Consider the following 16,913-nt stretch of genomic DNA (forward strand, 5'->3'; position numbering starts at 1 on the left):
GATATGCATAAAGATAGAGATCGTTATGTTACCGCCCATTAGATATGCAACACACCTAAGTCACAGGTAATGTGGGTACGATCTTAACAGACCAAAATTACACTACGGGGCATTAAAATTGCTACACCAAGATGAAATTCCGATGATAACCTGGTATTCATTGCACGAATATATTATACTAGAACTGGCATGCGTTTACATTTTCACGCAGTTTGGGTGCACAGATCCTGAGAAATCAGGACGTTTTTAGTTGGTGAGAGATCTGGAGAATGTGCTGGCCAGTGCAGCATTCGAACATTTTCTGTATCCAGAAAGTCCCGTACACGACCTGCAACATGCGGTCGTGCATTATGCTCCTGAAATGTAAGGTTTCGCAGGGATCGAATGAAGGGTAGAGCCACGGGTGGTAACACATCTGAAATGTAACGTCCACTGTTCAATGTGCCGTCAATGCGAACAAGAGGTGACCGAGACGTGTAACCAATGGCATCCCATACCATCACGCCGGGTGATGTACGCCACTACGGCGATAACGAATACACGCTTCCAATGTGCGTTCACCGCGATGTCGCCAGACACGGATGCGAACATCATGATGCTGTAAACAGAACCTGGATTCATACGAAAAAATGACGTTTTCCCATTCGTGCACCCAGGTTCGTCGTTGAGTACACCATCACACGCGCCCCTGTCTGTGATGCAGCGTCAAGGGTAACCGCAGCCATGGTCTCCGTGCTGATAGTCCATTCTGTTGCAAACGTCGTCGAACTGTTCGTGCAGATGGTTGTTGTCTTGCAAACGTCCCCATCTGTTGACTCAGGGATCGAGACGTGGTTGCACGATCCGTTACAGCAATGCGGATAAGATGCCTGCCATCTCGACTGCTAGTGATACGAGGCCGTTGGGATCCAGCACGGCGTTCCGTATTACCCTCCTGAACCCACCGATTCCATATTCTGCTGACAGTCATTGGATCTCGACCAACGCGAGCAGCAATGTCGCGATACGATAAACCGCAATCCGGACAGGCTATAATCCGACCTTTATCAAAGTCGGAAACGTGATGGTACGCATTTCGACTCCTTACACGAGGCATCACTACAACGTTTCACCAGGCAACGCCGGTCAACTGCTGTTTGTGTATGAGAAATCGGTAGGGAACTTTCCTAATGGCAGCACGTTGTAGGTGTCGCCACCGGCGCCAAACTTGTGTGAATGCTCTCAAAAGGTAATAATTTGCATATCACAGAATCTTCTTCCTGTCGGTTAATTTTCGCGTCTGTAGCGCGTAATCTTCGTGGTGTAGCAATTTTAATGGCCAGTAGTGTAGGTGGATCAGATCCTCACAGCACGGAGGCACCACCGCAGCTGCGTGGAAAGTATGTAACACCGGAGAGTGTGCTTCCGTGACCTAAAACGACGTGCCGAGTTACGTCATAGACACAAAGAAATTGCTAGTCTCTACTACATCGTTTCATCTGCGTATATCGACGAAAGCTAGAGCTGTAAAAAGCTACCGTAGACTATAGTTAAGCAGTCGGCACACGGACCGGGCTGTCGAACGTTAACTATGTCCGTGCCAAGTTCAACGTGCTGCTGAATGCTCAGGAACGATGCGACTTGTGCATACGGTACGTGGACCCCTACGTGGTATACGCGATCGCAACGCACTCCAGCGGCAGTTGAGGGATGTTTCTAGTTTGTAAATCACACTGTTTACTAAACGGGCTCGCGTAAAATTCCCACGTTAGATCTATTAAAACGCACATTTCCTCCATCGTCCACGAAAAGGAAAGTACCATGTCCAATCAATAAGGACGCAGGCATATAAAAGTTCCATTACAAACAGTGCGGTACAAATTTGGAATGCTTCTCCGCATAAGATAAACATAATTTCACCATTCCCACATTTTAGTAAAACCTCAAGGCCAGTCTCACTTAATCACTGTTCCTACCCAGTAGCTTAATCTTTGCAACATGTGATTTACGAAGCGTAAAAGAAAAAGGAGCAAAATATCTTTATACAAGTAGTAAAAAGTGTCCTGTAGATGAAGATAATCGAACAAAGTCACCCCTCAGAAACAGGCGAACTTATATTTAAATAACATAAAATATTATAGTATATACTTATATTAAACTAATAATAAAGTATCAGAACCTAATAAAAACGTGAATGTTTGGAAATAAAATTTAGTAGTGTCGAGACGCGGAGTAAGTGGGTAAGATCAACATCACAGAATTTATCTTTCACGTATATTATTTATTGTATGTAAGTATTTGGTTGTACATCCTAACTACACATAACTCGTGCCTGACTGCAAATATTTAAGTAAGAATTACATGAGAATGTAACAGAGCACAATTTAACTCCAGAAAGAAGAAACACAGAAAACGGGGCTGGGAGACAATGATACTATCATCTCCTTTGCATTCATACCATAAAAATATCTCAGTGAGGTTCTCATTACGTTTCTACACATGCACTACTCTGGACAGAGGTTTAGCCAATGCACGAGGTTGGGCGATAATTATTCAACATACTAACTGCGTCTGCTGCTTGCAAACGGCCGAACTAGAGCACGCGGTGCATTCCGAATCAAACTGTTGTTTGTAGAAAGCGCACGAAAGAACAGATATTCTTGCCGAAATTATAGCTCATTAAACAAGCAAACTGTTAAAATAAAGCCTATTGCGGTACCGTGGTGGACCAGAAGGGTCATTGATTACCAAACGTGTGGCACAAAATTGACACACAAAGACAAAAGGAACTTACACATTTTTTAACTCAAACAACGAAAAATCGCCTATTTAAAGCAATATAATTATTGCACATTCTGAAAAATAACTCGCTTCACATGCTTCAGTCAAGCTGAAGTTCTTAAGTATTTCAACAGTTAAACATAACGAAGCTCTAACTCAGCCTGCTTCCTACCACCCGAAACCCCCCTTAAGAGCTACGATCCGTGCTCACCAAGCGTTCACTGAAGAGTGCCCCTTTCTCTTTTGAGATTACCTAGCTATCCGTGCAGCGGAAGCTACCAGAGGGGTAGCCCTCAGTCACCAACCTCACACGCAAAAACAGCCTTTGACTAAGATGGGTAAACCTCTGTTCAGGTATTGGAAACCTAAATTGGTCGTCCTGTGCTCTCCTTCAAACGAGAAGCAACATCGTCTGCTCCCAGCAGATGATGACCAACTCAGCGTTTCCCGCTCTTTCTGGAAGAGTTTATAAATTGGGCTAAAATCAGGTAGTAAAATGGATAATATGTACCGAATTCGACAAGCGTCTTATGAAACGACTTCACAGAGACGTTTCAAAGGCTCCACTGTCCAGAAGTAAGAAAAATCTTGTACAGAACCTTCTATTTAAATCATATATCGTTGTGATCAGTATTATTTCTGCTAAACAGGTCGTAATACATTACCTTGACAACTGTTCTGAAATTGTCATGTCACAATCTACGTGTGCTTCTTTGACAACAATAGAAAAATTAAACAAATTTTACAGTTAAACACCAATGTCCTTTGCCATAGAATAAGGGTCCACTCCTAACCCCAGTAATTTATTCTAACGACGCTAACGCACTCACGGGGTGTTTTTGCTGATGTCTGACGAATGTGAAGGGGAGTGGAGTGTCAAAATATTGACTCCTAGGTATTTGTACTCTTCAGTGTGATTAATAGTACCCATTCCTTCTCCCAGTGTCTAATCTTGATTTGTGTTTCCTGTTACCATATATTTTGTTTTACTCCTGTTGACCGTAAGTACCCATTTTATACTCCTCTATAAATTTCCTTGTAATGTACTCTATGTCTTCTACACCAAAATTAGTTGGTCATGAATATATTGTAATATTATTTACTGGGATCCCCTGTTTTCTAGTGCTTTTTCGGTATATATTTTCTAAAGTGTTGGTGACAGACTGCGTCCTTGACATAATCCTCTGATAAAATTAAATCCAGATGAGAGATTTTTTCTTACTATAAAGTTTTTGTAATAGTTCCAAACTTCTTCAATTATGATGGAACTAATATTAAATCCTTTTAAAGCTTCCCACACGTTATATATGGGTATATTATCATACACTTTTCCTATGGCTACAAATACTAAATGAAGGGGTTGATTTCTAACTTTTTTCCGATTATTTATTGCAAGCAAAATATAAGATTCATAGTTGATCTCCCTACTCTGAAGCCAACCTGTTCCTCGGCCTCCATTTCCTTAAATTGTTTCAAAAAATGCTTGATAATCCTTCCATAAAACCCGTTAAATACATTAGTTAAAGTTATTCCTCTGTAGTCCTCGCGCTCGTCTTTTCTTCTTTTCATGTGCACTGTTGATATAATCCTACTTTCCGGTATTCTAGTATGACCACGCTATTTAAGCGTTTTTCAAAAAGGCTTGTGAAAGGTTCATGGAAATTATGTATACCACATTTCACCAGTTCAGTTGGTATGCCTGCAATTCGATTACCACATCCTTTTGTTAAGTTTTAATTTTTTTTTTACTACATCTAAGTACAGTGAAATGCTGCCAATATTTTCTGTTTCTTCTGTATCGCTATTAATTGTATCCAAAAATTCTTCTCTATTTTAAGTCAATAATTCTTTGAAGTGTTTTTCCGAGGTCTGGATGCTAATGTTAATTTGTTGAATTTCTTTGGAATTTTTTCTAATTGTTTTCAATATCTTCCATGGCTCTGAGCTTCTCATACCTCTAATTAGATTATCCACTTTATTACATGTACTTTCACAATTCTTGTTTTTTGCTTTTGTCACCATTTTCCTAATTTTTGCTTATTGTGCTCTTAATTCTATCTTATCTTGGATCTTTATGTATTTAGCCATTTCTTTCTTTATTTGTACCTCTGTCTCTATTTCTGTATCAAAATAGCATAATTTTTTCTCATACTTAATTTTTTCACACAGGCCTTCTTTAGCTGCCTCATGTAGAGCATTAAGGATATGTTTGTATTGTATATCTGTATTGTCAAATTATGTTTCAGTTAACTTTTTATCTAACATGTTTTTGCATAGGTACACCATGTTTTCATTTTCTAGGCTATGTGCATTATACTTTGGGATTTTTATTTCAGTTTTGAAATCTTCCTCCTCATTAACAATTTCTTTTTTACTTTTTATACTTATCTTTACTTTTTATATCTACATATGGAAACACAACCTTACAGTAATATCTATAGTGGCACGTCGTTCATCCGGACAAGGTTGGACCGTAAGTCATCTGAACTAACGAATACCCGAACATTAAAAAAAAGAAATAGAATTAAGTTGTGCTGTTAGAGGCTTTCTCCTACGTAGTAACTGCTTGAATGGTCCCCATGCTTTGTGTAATATGGTGTTGTGTAAACTGCACAATATTTCCACTAGCAGGTGCTCATCATCTTCAAGTACTACTGACGTTTGCTGTTGGGGCTTCCCAAAAGAATACGTGAGTCCGATAAAATCCATAACAATACAAATACACTGAGGTTACAAAAGCCAGGGCTAGAGACATGGTCTGATGAACTGTATTTGCACATAAATGTGTTGTCTTATTGATCACTTCAATATCAGTAACTGTGTTACGAGGAGCATATTTCGGTTCTTTATGCGCGTATTAGAATTTTCTCTCGTCTTAGTTCAAATTAACCTAACCAAACGTAAAAAAGCACATTGCCACGTGAGAGCAATTGACACACATTTCAGCCCTATAGCCCGCTCCAAATGCAGACCCTACAGTAAGTCAAGTATTACAATTAGAAACATAAACTTTGGATACTACCTATCACTATTATGGGGTGTGACCACCCTTCGCCCTTCTGACAGCTCTAAAGCTGCTGGAGAGTCTTTCAAAGAGGTGTCTGAATGTCTGTGAAGGAATGGAAGCCCGTTATTTCTCAAGAGCGGAAACCGGAGGAGGTAATTACGTTGGATCCTGCAGCCTAGAGGGAAGTTCCAAACATGTTTCATCGGGTTAGGCTCGCGAATATTATTGTTCCTCACAAATAATGCTTTATGACAGGGTGCATTGCCACTGTGGTACAGTCTTCGTATTCGAACTGTTTGCTACAGTACATGAGACCACTTCGATGAAAACTTGCCCATATCGTAATACCATCCCCTCCGCAGTTGAATGTTGGCGCTACATATGATGACAGGCGAATTTCGTCTGTAATTAGCCAAACCCATACCCCTCCATCGGATTTCTAAAGCGTATGGAGTGATTCATCACTCGGAATCACTCGTTTCCAGCCATACACTCTACAGTGTCATCGCTCTTTACACTATCTGAAGTATCGCTTAGCACTGATTATACATATGCGTGACTCATGAGCAGCTTATCGTCAATTGCGCAGGGAACTCCTCACACACTTCTGGACTGCTGGCATGGTTTTGGAACTCACCAGTTATTCCTTCGTCAGATTTCAGGCGATTTTTTGCAACCACGCTCTGCAATGCTCCACGGACCTTGACCGTCAGTAGATGAATCTGCTTGGCATGGGTTGTTCCTTCGCGTTTAAACTTCACAAAAACATCACCAATAGTCCGCTTGGCCAGCTTTAGAAGGATTGGAAAGACCGTGACGGTTTTGTTGTTCAGGTGACTATTCCACGTTGGAAGTCACTGAGGTGTCCTGACCGACCAGTTCTTCTGTTAACTGCTTCTCCGCTGACAGCCCAGTACTTCCCGCCTCCTTCTGTACTGGCGGGTCCGCGTCTCGTGACATCTGGTGGGCAATTCTGCAATACACAGAGCGGTTCGGATACTTTTGATCAGATAGTGTGTACGGATGGTGAATAATTCCCAGAATTAGTTATCACTCCGCAGCGGAGTACAACCAAGAATGGGGTGCCGCAAGGTTGGTCATGGGTCCTCTGCTTTTCTTAATATATATTAATGACTTGCCATTCTATATTCACGAAGATGCAAAGCTGGTACTTTTTGCCGATGATACAAATATAGCTATCACACCCAACAGACAAGAATTAACTGCTGAAATTGTAAACGATGTTTTTCAGAAAATCATTAAGTGGTTCTCTGCAAATGAGCTCTCATTAAACTTTGACAAAATGCAGTATATACAGTTCCACACAGTAAATGGAATGACACCATTAATAAATATAGACTTCGATCAGAAATCGGTAGCTAAGGTAGAATATTCCAAATTTCTAGGTGTGTGCATTGATAAGGGGTTGAAATGGAAAAAACACACTGAGGATCTGCTGAAACGTTTGAGTTCAGCTGCTTATGCTATTAGGGTCTTTGCAAATTTTGGCGATATACATCTGAGTAAATTAGCTTACCACGCCTATTTTCATTCTCTGCTTTCGTATGGCATCATATTCTGGGGTAACTCACCATTGAGTAAAAGAGTGTTCATTGCACAAAAACGTGTAAACAGAGTAATTGCTGGAGCTCGTCCAGGATCATCCAAGATAATCCTAGAGATCTTCACTGTAGCCTCACAATATATACATTCACTTATGAAATTTGTTATTAACAATCCGAACGAATTCAGAAGTAATAGCAGTGTACATGGCTACAAGACTAGGAGAAAGGATGATCTTCACTACTCAAGGTTAAATAAAACTTCGGCTCAGAAGGGGGTAAATTATGCTGCCACAAAAGTCTTTGGTCACTTACCTAATAGCATCAAAAGTCTGACAGATAGCCATATAGCATTTAAATTGAAATTTTAAAAAAAAATCTTAATGGCAACTCCTTCTACTAATTAGATGAATTTTTTGATATAGTAAGTTCATGTAATATTTTGTGTAATGTAATATCTTGTATAGACACGTTTTATTAACCTGACACGTTCCACATCGTTACGAAGTGTCGTACTCATGATCTATAGAACAAGTAGTAATCTAATCTCTAATCCAATCTAGTGCACTCAATGCGGCGGTAGTTCCGCTACGGTGGCGTCGACTCCACCGTTCGCATCGAACCCCTCACGTGGGTACTGCGATCGGTCCGCTACAGAAGACAAATACCCGTCCTAGCGATGGATTATCAGTTCGTATGTCGTCTTTGAGGCTTACATTAAGCTGTTATCAGAATACAGCTGCTACCCGGCTCTTGTGGAGCTGGACGTTGGTTAGTTAGTTCAAAAAAATGGCTCTGAGCACTATGGGACTCAACTGCTGTGGTCATAAGTCCCCTAGAACTTAGAACTACTTAAACCTAACTAACCTAAGGACACCACACAACACCCAGCCATCACGAGGCAGAGAAAATCCCTGACCCCGCCGGGAATCGAACCCGGGAACCCGGGCGTGGGAAGCGAGAACGCTACCGATTAGTTAGTTAGTTTCATATCTGTTCTATCATTTTGCACGCTAGATCGTAAATGTGGAACAAGTGATTTTACGTTCATATTGCAAATTAATTTATGCATATGATTGCATTCTGGACTTTATAAGTTTCTTTTTTTCGAAAAACTAAAAAAAAAGACCCACAGATGTTGTGAATTAATAAGTCCTACCCACCATCTTTTACACATTACAGAAACAGAAATTCTTGTACGTTATAGAAGGAGTTTTCAAGGAGAAACTTTTTCGCTTTTATTTCCAAATTTTACTTTGCTGCCTCTTAGTTTATATCACTGTGTAAGTGAACAAAAATTTTTGTTGCAGCGTTTTGCACACCTTTTTACGCTAAAGAGAACCTTAATGTGGAGTAATGAATGCCATGTTTCCTTCTGGTGTTGTAATTATGTACATCATTGTTACTTTTGAACTGTAGTGGATTATTTACAACAAACTTTATGAGGGAATAAATATACTGTAAAGCAGCTAGCAGAATGCCCAACACCTGAAACACATGTCTACAATTACTTTTGAATACATTATGGGAGTGACAGTGATCAATGTGTTAAAAATATTTACTATAGAAAACAGTCTTGATCACAATTTATTTATTACGGTGACCGGTTTCGACCAATGGTCATCTTCAGACCAATGAGTAAGAACCTCCTTCTGCTGGAGAATCACTAGTAGAATCTCTACTAGTGATTCTCCAGCAGAAGGAGGTTCTTACTCATTGGTCTGCAGATGACCACAGTAGTGGTCGAAACCGGTCACCGTAATAAATAAATTGCGATCAAGACTGTTTTCAATAGTAAATACATGTCTACAAGACTATCGTGGGTGAGCACCAAACATTATTCTTACAGCACGTTTTTGCGCAATGAAGACTTTCTTTTTTAGCGGCGAGTTACCCCACAACATTATGAATGAAAATGTGCAAAATATGTTGACTTACTGATTTGTGTCTCCCCATGATTTGTAATGATTCTAAATGGAAATGTGGCTGAAGTAAGTTGTTTCAGTAGTTCCAAAATGTGCCTTTTTCCTATTTAAATTCTCATCAATATCGACACCAAAGAGTTTTGAGGTTACCGCCCTGCTTATTATTTCCTCTCCACGTGCTACACTTATCATCGATGTAATACCTTTAGATACGCAGATCGTATCAGTGGTGGTGTATCACTAGTGCAACTCTTATGCTCTGTGTGTTCTCGACTATCAAGTTAGTATCGATCTTTGTATCGACTCGTGGCTCGTGGCAGGGACCTGCACGATTAGTGTCAGGTTAGGAACGAATGAACGCTGTTGCGCTACACATCCACCTATTTTTAGAAATTGTCATCTTGTTTTCAGTGCATCTGAATTGCATAAAAGATAAGTCGTTTTGACCATTTACTTACGTCCGTGAGACCGGCACGATTACACAGACCAGATTTAGAAAGCGGTTAAGAAACTTTTGTCGATATTTATTTTTGTTTTTCATTACGTATCTCGCAAGTCTTCTGTGTACAGTTGTTCCGTGCCTTCTCTGTCCCAAGAGACAAGCGTAGCTGGGTATAGTAGATGGCAACAAATTGGTTGACGTTAAGAGTTGCGCTCTAGCGATGGTCGCGAGTTGGTGAAGCCAGTTTCTGTCTGGGAGAGAGCGTAGAGGCGCACACAAGATAAAGAGGTTCGCTTTCTTGTTTTAGCCGACCAAGTGGGCCAATATATCAGACTAGGCAGTCGCTGGCAGTTCCCTTTCCGTGTGCTTAGCGACTGCACTCATTAATCTGAAACCTAATCACTTTACGACGATACGCATTGGGCTCCAACAGGTGTTGCACAAATGACTGTTCCAAAGATTTGGTGGCAAATGGACAGTAACATTAAAGTCACGTGGTACTGAACGATTCAGCAACAGATTCCACGCTTGGATTCTTAACTCTACGCTAACGAGAAAAGAAATTGTTACCATTCGCAGACTAGGAGAAGATCGTGCGGATGCTAATGAAACGAGACGTGTGTTAAAATTAATATCCCTACCAGACTGGGACAGTTATATCGTAAAATATTATAAAAATAGAGAATTATTCTTCTGTTAGAGTAGCTCTTAGTCCCATGGATAGGGCCTTTGTAAAATTTACTTATTTCATCCATCTTTGTAAGGTGACTTTAAAATTTGAGGATTTTTCCTTAAGTTACATTATGCGTATATACATAATTGGATTTTAGATTACAGATTTGTGGCTTTTATTGTTATGATGCTCTGAGATCAAACTGCTTTGTTGACTAATTATCTCACGCAGTTGTTTTTTTATATATATTTTGTAATGAAGTCAGAATAATGTCCTGTTTGAATAGCTGTGTGACCTAACTGTATGTGGTGAACCGAAAATAAAGTTAAAAATGACGATTTTTCTGTAATGCAGTTCATTATGACGACTGCTAATGGTAATTAAATCAAAATGAGACGACTTTCTGCATATGTAATCAATATGTTTGATATCGACGTCATTGATTCTGTCAGTGAGTCCTTGTATTTGGTTGTTGCAGGTGACCTGGTCGCTTGTTAACTACAGTTTACTGTTCTATTATTTGTATCGTCTACAGGAAGTCTCACAAAACAGACTGTTTAAACTTTCCATTGAACTGGAAGACGAGAGGAAGAATTTGATAAGATCAGATTACTAATAAATTTGCCTCTGACTAAAAAAAATGATCTTCAGTATTTTGTTATCATGTCATTATCGATTCCGGGGCTACCGGCCCACTCACAGATAAACCACACATCTAATAAACACGAGGTATGTTTTTCCCATGATCACAACTTGTTGTCATCATCGTCGTTCAGCAGTAGTCTCCTCTGTGTAACCTGTGACTGTAGCACCAGTCTGGAAGAGATCCCTCACTTGCCGGCAGTAGATCATGTACGCTGTCGTAGACGTTGATTTTGACTTAATACTGGTTGTTCCCATTTCCTGTAGACAGGCTTAGAAAGAAAAAAAATCGTCAAATACTTTGATGAACTGTTTCTACATTTACTCGAGACAGCGTTACAATTGGCATTACTCTTCCGCTTACCTATTCTTCCTGCTATTTTCTTCCTTGGATGTAACAGGTATCGTGTTTTGCTCTATTTCTTTGCGTTTTAGTTTAAATACACACACCAAAAGAAAGTTTTGCTTCACACCGGTTCCTAAAACTCCTGAAGATAGAATTTAACTGTGTATATTGTATCACAGATACAGTCCCTTTGACTGTTGAGAGATGTCACTAAATCCACCCAAAGATGTAAACAGCCATGCATGAGCAGCGCCTATTAGATGGAGGGGGTCCGACAGCCGATCAGTTCCAGTCATTCCATCAGGAAGAAGGTACACAGATCGTGTTGTATGTGGTTCTGCCATGCCTAGACGGTTAATACCACGGTTCGATCGCGTCCGCATTATTACTTTGTGCCAGGAAGGGCTCTCAACAAGGGAAGGGTCCAGGCGTCTCGGAGGGAACCAAAGCGATTTAGTTCGGATATGGAAGAGACACAGAGAGACAACAACTGTCGATGACCTGCCTCGCTCGGGCCGCCCGAGGGCTACTACTGCAATGAATGACCGCTACCTACGGATTATGGCTCGGAGAAACCCTGGCAGCAACGCCACCACGTTGAATAATTCTTTTCGTGCAGCCACAGGACGTCGTGTTACGACTCAAACTGTTCCCAATATGCTACATGATGCGCAACTTCACTCCCGGCGTCGATGGCGAGGTCCATCTTTGCAACCACGACACCATGCAGCACGGTACCGATGGAACCAACAACGTACCGAATGGACTGCTCAGGATTGGTATCACGTTCTCCTCACCGATGAGAGTCGCATATACTTTCACCCAGACAGTCGTCGGAGACGTGTTTGGAGGCAACCCGGTCAGGCTGATCGCGGGTGCAGAAAGGTGGAGGTTCCCTGCTGTTTTGGGGAGGCATTATGTGGGGCCGACGTACGCCGCTGGTGGTCATGGAAGGCGCCGTAACGGCTGTACGGTACGTGAATGCCATGCTCCGATCGATAGTGCAACCATATCGGTAACATATTGGCGAGGCGTTCGTCTTCATAGACGACAATTCGGACCCCCGTAGTGCACATCCTGTGAATGACTTCCTTCAGGACAACGAAATCACTTGACTAGAGTGGTCAGCATGTTCTCCAGGGATGAACCCTATCGAACATGCATGGAATAGATTGGAAAGGGCTGTTTATGGACGCCGTGACCCACTAAGCACTCTCTGGAATCCACGCCAAATCGCCGTTGTGAAGTGGGACAATCTGGACCAACAGTGCCCTGATGAACTTGTGGATAGTATGCCACGATGAGTACAGGCATGCATCAATAGCAGGAGGACGTGTTACTTGGTATTAGAGGTATCGGTGTGTACAGCAGTCTGGACCATCACCTCTGAAAGTCTCGCTGTATGGTGGTACAACATGCAATGTGTGGTTTTCATGAGCAATAAGAAGGGCGGAAATGATGTTCATGTTGATCTGTATTCCAATTTTCTGAATAGTTTCCGAAACTCTCGGAACCGAGGTGATGCAAAACTTTTATTGATGTGTGTACATTGCAGTGGTGTAAGTTCTTTGTGGCATAGTGGTTTGAAGAGCTTTTGTTTATTGTAACTGCCCCAGAGGATACCGTAACTTGTGGATTTCTGTGGAACGAGATGAAACTACTTTTTTTATTACAACTGTCATACCTCAACGTCAACTCATTGTTTTGCTTTTCTGAATCACTATTGCCATCATTTGCACTAAAACTGCTACTGCGCGAATTAGGCAGCGAAAATCATCCCCAAAGGGAGAAGGTAACTGATACACAACATGTTGTGCACCACTATACTCAAACCTGTGATCAACTCACGAGTGTCGATGAAGAAGATTTGTGTGTTTACCACTCACGACTGCCCAGGACGAAGTCCTTGGCGATCAGTACCGTCTTCAGAATGGCATCCACAACGAATATTTGAGCTAGAAATTTAGCAGTCACTACCCCCTCCAGACTACTTTTAATGTCATTTCATATTAACAACGGCTTTGAAAAATCTTTCCAGATGACATGGTGGGAAACCGACCCACTTTGCCTGTACTTCTCGAATTAAGAAATTAGTTATTTTAGCTAATAGAGGATATACAATTCAACAGCAGGGCTGTGATTTGTTGCCTCCGATTTTTAGCGAACTCCAGTGTTTTTTAGACGCACAAGACAGGCTGACCATTGACGCCTACCCCCGACCTGTCAACAGTAATCACTGTTGGCACAACGTAGACCAAATACGATGGGTCCCATTCCACGCGCCCATTCTCAAAGGATTATTGTGTCTCTTAATGCTGCCTGCCAGTCTAGCTGGCCATGCTCCACTCCAGCATCTACCCTCCCCTCATTCAGGAACGTAGCGACAATTCTAACAACAAACTTGTTACCTGATTAAACAGTATCTGACCAAAAGGATCCGGACGCCTATGACCAAAAGGATCCGGACGCCTATAGTGGATATTAACAAGGAAGGCGTAGACTCTTAATCCATATGACGGCGTGAACTCTGTTGAGACACTTCCAATGAGGCGTTTCTGACTGTCTGTAGAGGAACGGCAGCCCATTCTGCTCAAGAGCCGAAACCAGACAATGTAGTGATGCTGGATGTTGGGATCTGGAGCTAAGTCGACGTCTTAGCTCCGTTGGGCTCAGGTCGCGACTCGGGACGGGTCAGTCCATTTCAGGAATGTTATTATGAGAAACCACTGCCTCACAGATGCTTTATGATAGGGTGCACAGCAATACTTATACAATCATCGGCTCCGAAAAGTTCCTCTACTGTATGCAGTACACAGTGCACTAAAATGTGCTCTTTGTCTTTCGTATTTAGCATTCCTTGAAGTGTAATAAGGAACCACGCGTTAAACGTGAAAACACCTCCATACCAAAATACCACTTTCCTAATACTTTCCTGCTGCAACTACACATTATTGCAGGTAACGTTCCGCAGGCATTCGTCAAACTCAACCGTTTCCGGTGCACTGCCACACTGTATAGAGTGATTCATTGATTGAAACCATTCGTTTCCAGTCATTCACTGTCCTGTAGAGTCGCTCTGTACACCAGCTCAAGCGTCGCTTGATACTGGCTACAGAGATGTGAGACCTAAGCAGAGCTGCTCGACCACTGTGCACTATTCTTTGTAACGCCTCCCGCACAGTCGCTGAGCTAGCTGGACTGCTGTTAGCACTCTGGAACTAACAAGTTGTTCCTTCATCTGATTTCAGGCGATTTTTTACAACCTCAATCCGCAATGCTCTACGGTACGTTGACCGTCATTACATTAGCTCTGTCTGGTCTTGGTGTAGTTCTGGTCCTTCCTTCGCACTACCACTTGACAATCACATCACCAACAGTCGGATTGGGAATCGTTATTTTTCTCGGTCATCAGCCTTCTGACTGGTATGATGCGGTCAGACAAGAATTCCTCTTCTGCGTCAACCTCTTCATCTCAGCGTAGCACTTGCAACCTACGTCAGTTATTTGCCGGATGTATTTTAGTCTCTGTCTTCCTCTACAGTTTTGGCGCCCTACAGCTCCCTCTAGTACCATTGAAGTCATTCCCTGATGTCTCAACAGATGTCCAATCATCCTTTTCCGCGTTTTCCTTTCCTCTCGCAGAACATCCTCATTCCTTACCTTACCAGCCCACCTAATTTTCAACATTCGTCTGTAGCACCACATCTCAAATTCTTCGATTGTCTTCTGTTCCGGTTTCCCCACAGTCCACGTTCCACTACCATACGATGCTGTGTTCCAAACGCACGTTCTCAGAAATTTAGACTTCTCTTGATTGGGAATGCCCTTTTCGCCAGTACTAGTCTGCTTTTGATGTCCTCGTTCCTCCTTTCGTCATTGGTTATTTTGCTACCTATGTAGAAGAATTCCTTAACTTCATCTATTTCGTGACCACCAATCCTGATATTAAGTTCCTCATTGTTCTCAATTATGCTTCTTCTCATTACTTTCGCCTTTCTTCGATTTACTCTCAACCCATACTCTACACTCATTAGATTGTTCATTCCATTCAGCAGACCATGTAATTCTTCTTCACTTAGAATAGCAATGTCATCAGTGAATCGTATCATTGGTATCCTTTCACCTTGAATTTTAATTCCACTCCTGAACCTTTCTTTTATTTCCATTATTGCTTCCGTGACGTACAGATAGAACAGTAGGGCGATCGGATGTAGCTACATCCTTGTCTTACACCCTTTTTAATACGAGCACTTCGTTCCTGGTCGTCCACTCTTATTATTCCCTCTTGGCTGTTGTACATATTATATATGACCCGTATCTCCCTATAGCTTACGCCTACTTTTTTTAAGAATTTCGAACATCTTGCACCATTTTACATTGTCGAGCGCTTTTTCCAGGTCGACAAATCCTGTGAAAGTGTCTCGATTTTGCTGGCCGAAGTGGCCGTGCGGTTAAAGGCGCTGCAGTCTGGAACCGCAAGACAGCTACGGTCGCAGGTTCGAATCCTGCCTCGGGGATGAATGTTTGTGATGTCCTTAGGTTAGTTAGGTTTAACTAGTTCTAAGTTCTAGGGGACTAATGACCTCAGAAGTTGAGTCCCATAGTGCTCAGAGCCATTTGAACCATTTGTCTCGATTTTTCTTTAGTCTTGCTTTCATTATCAAGCGCAGTGTCAGAATTGCCTCTCTGATGCTTTTACCTTTCCCAAAGCCAAACTGATGGTAATCTAACTGTATAAGGGTTGAAATATCCGTGATGGGTGTGGTAGGTGGCATGCAATGACTTGTTTACGGCCGAAGTCACTGAGCTCTCCTGTACAACCCAATTTGCTGTTATTCCATCTTTACTGACAAGATAACACTCCTCACCTCTTTTACAAAGGCGGGTTCGTCTCACGTGACATCTGGTGGTCTATTCCGCATTACAAAGGGTGTCCGGATAATTTTGATCAGATATTTTATATAAGCATCGTTTTTTTGTAACATCTCACTCACACACTTTTAGAAGTTACTGTGTCAGAGAAGCCAATGTCTCATCCGCATAAATCGATGCAATTCTCAAACAACATACAGTTAACATCCCATAACTAATATTTAAGATATAGTTTTCATTAACGAGTACTGTAGTGTATAGAGTCCCCTATTTCTTTCTCCAAGGCTTACCCTTTTACATAGCCTCTTAAACTAAGGAGTTGTCTGTGAATCACAGAAAACGTGTTCTTTGCGTAAATTCATGTACATCGCACTGGCTATTACAGAACGTTCTGCTAGTAATGCTGTTTCTATGCCGCCCGTTCCGTACCGGTTTCTTCTATTACTTCTTTCATTTCGTAACAAAGTAGAAAGATAAATTTTTGTATCGCAATTACTGTGGTTCGCGTCTTTGCAAGGAAGTAGAAATGACTCTTTGAGAATGAAGCCTCTACGCGAGACTGACGCAAAACGACACTCGTATACACAGTTTTCTGAAAATAGATGTCAGGCAGCAGTCACAGTACCCAACAGGTAACTGTGCGAGGACTACTACTCTGTTTAGCTTCAAAGGTAGCGGAGATAC

The sequence above is a fragment of the Schistocerca americana genome, chromosome 7, assembly GCF_021461395.2.
Source record: "Schistocerca americana isolate TAMUIC-IGC-003095 chromosome 7, iqSchAmer2.1, whole genome shotgun sequence".
NCBI lineage: Eukaryota > Metazoa > Arthropoda > Insecta > Orthoptera > Acrididae > Schistocerca > Schistocerca americana.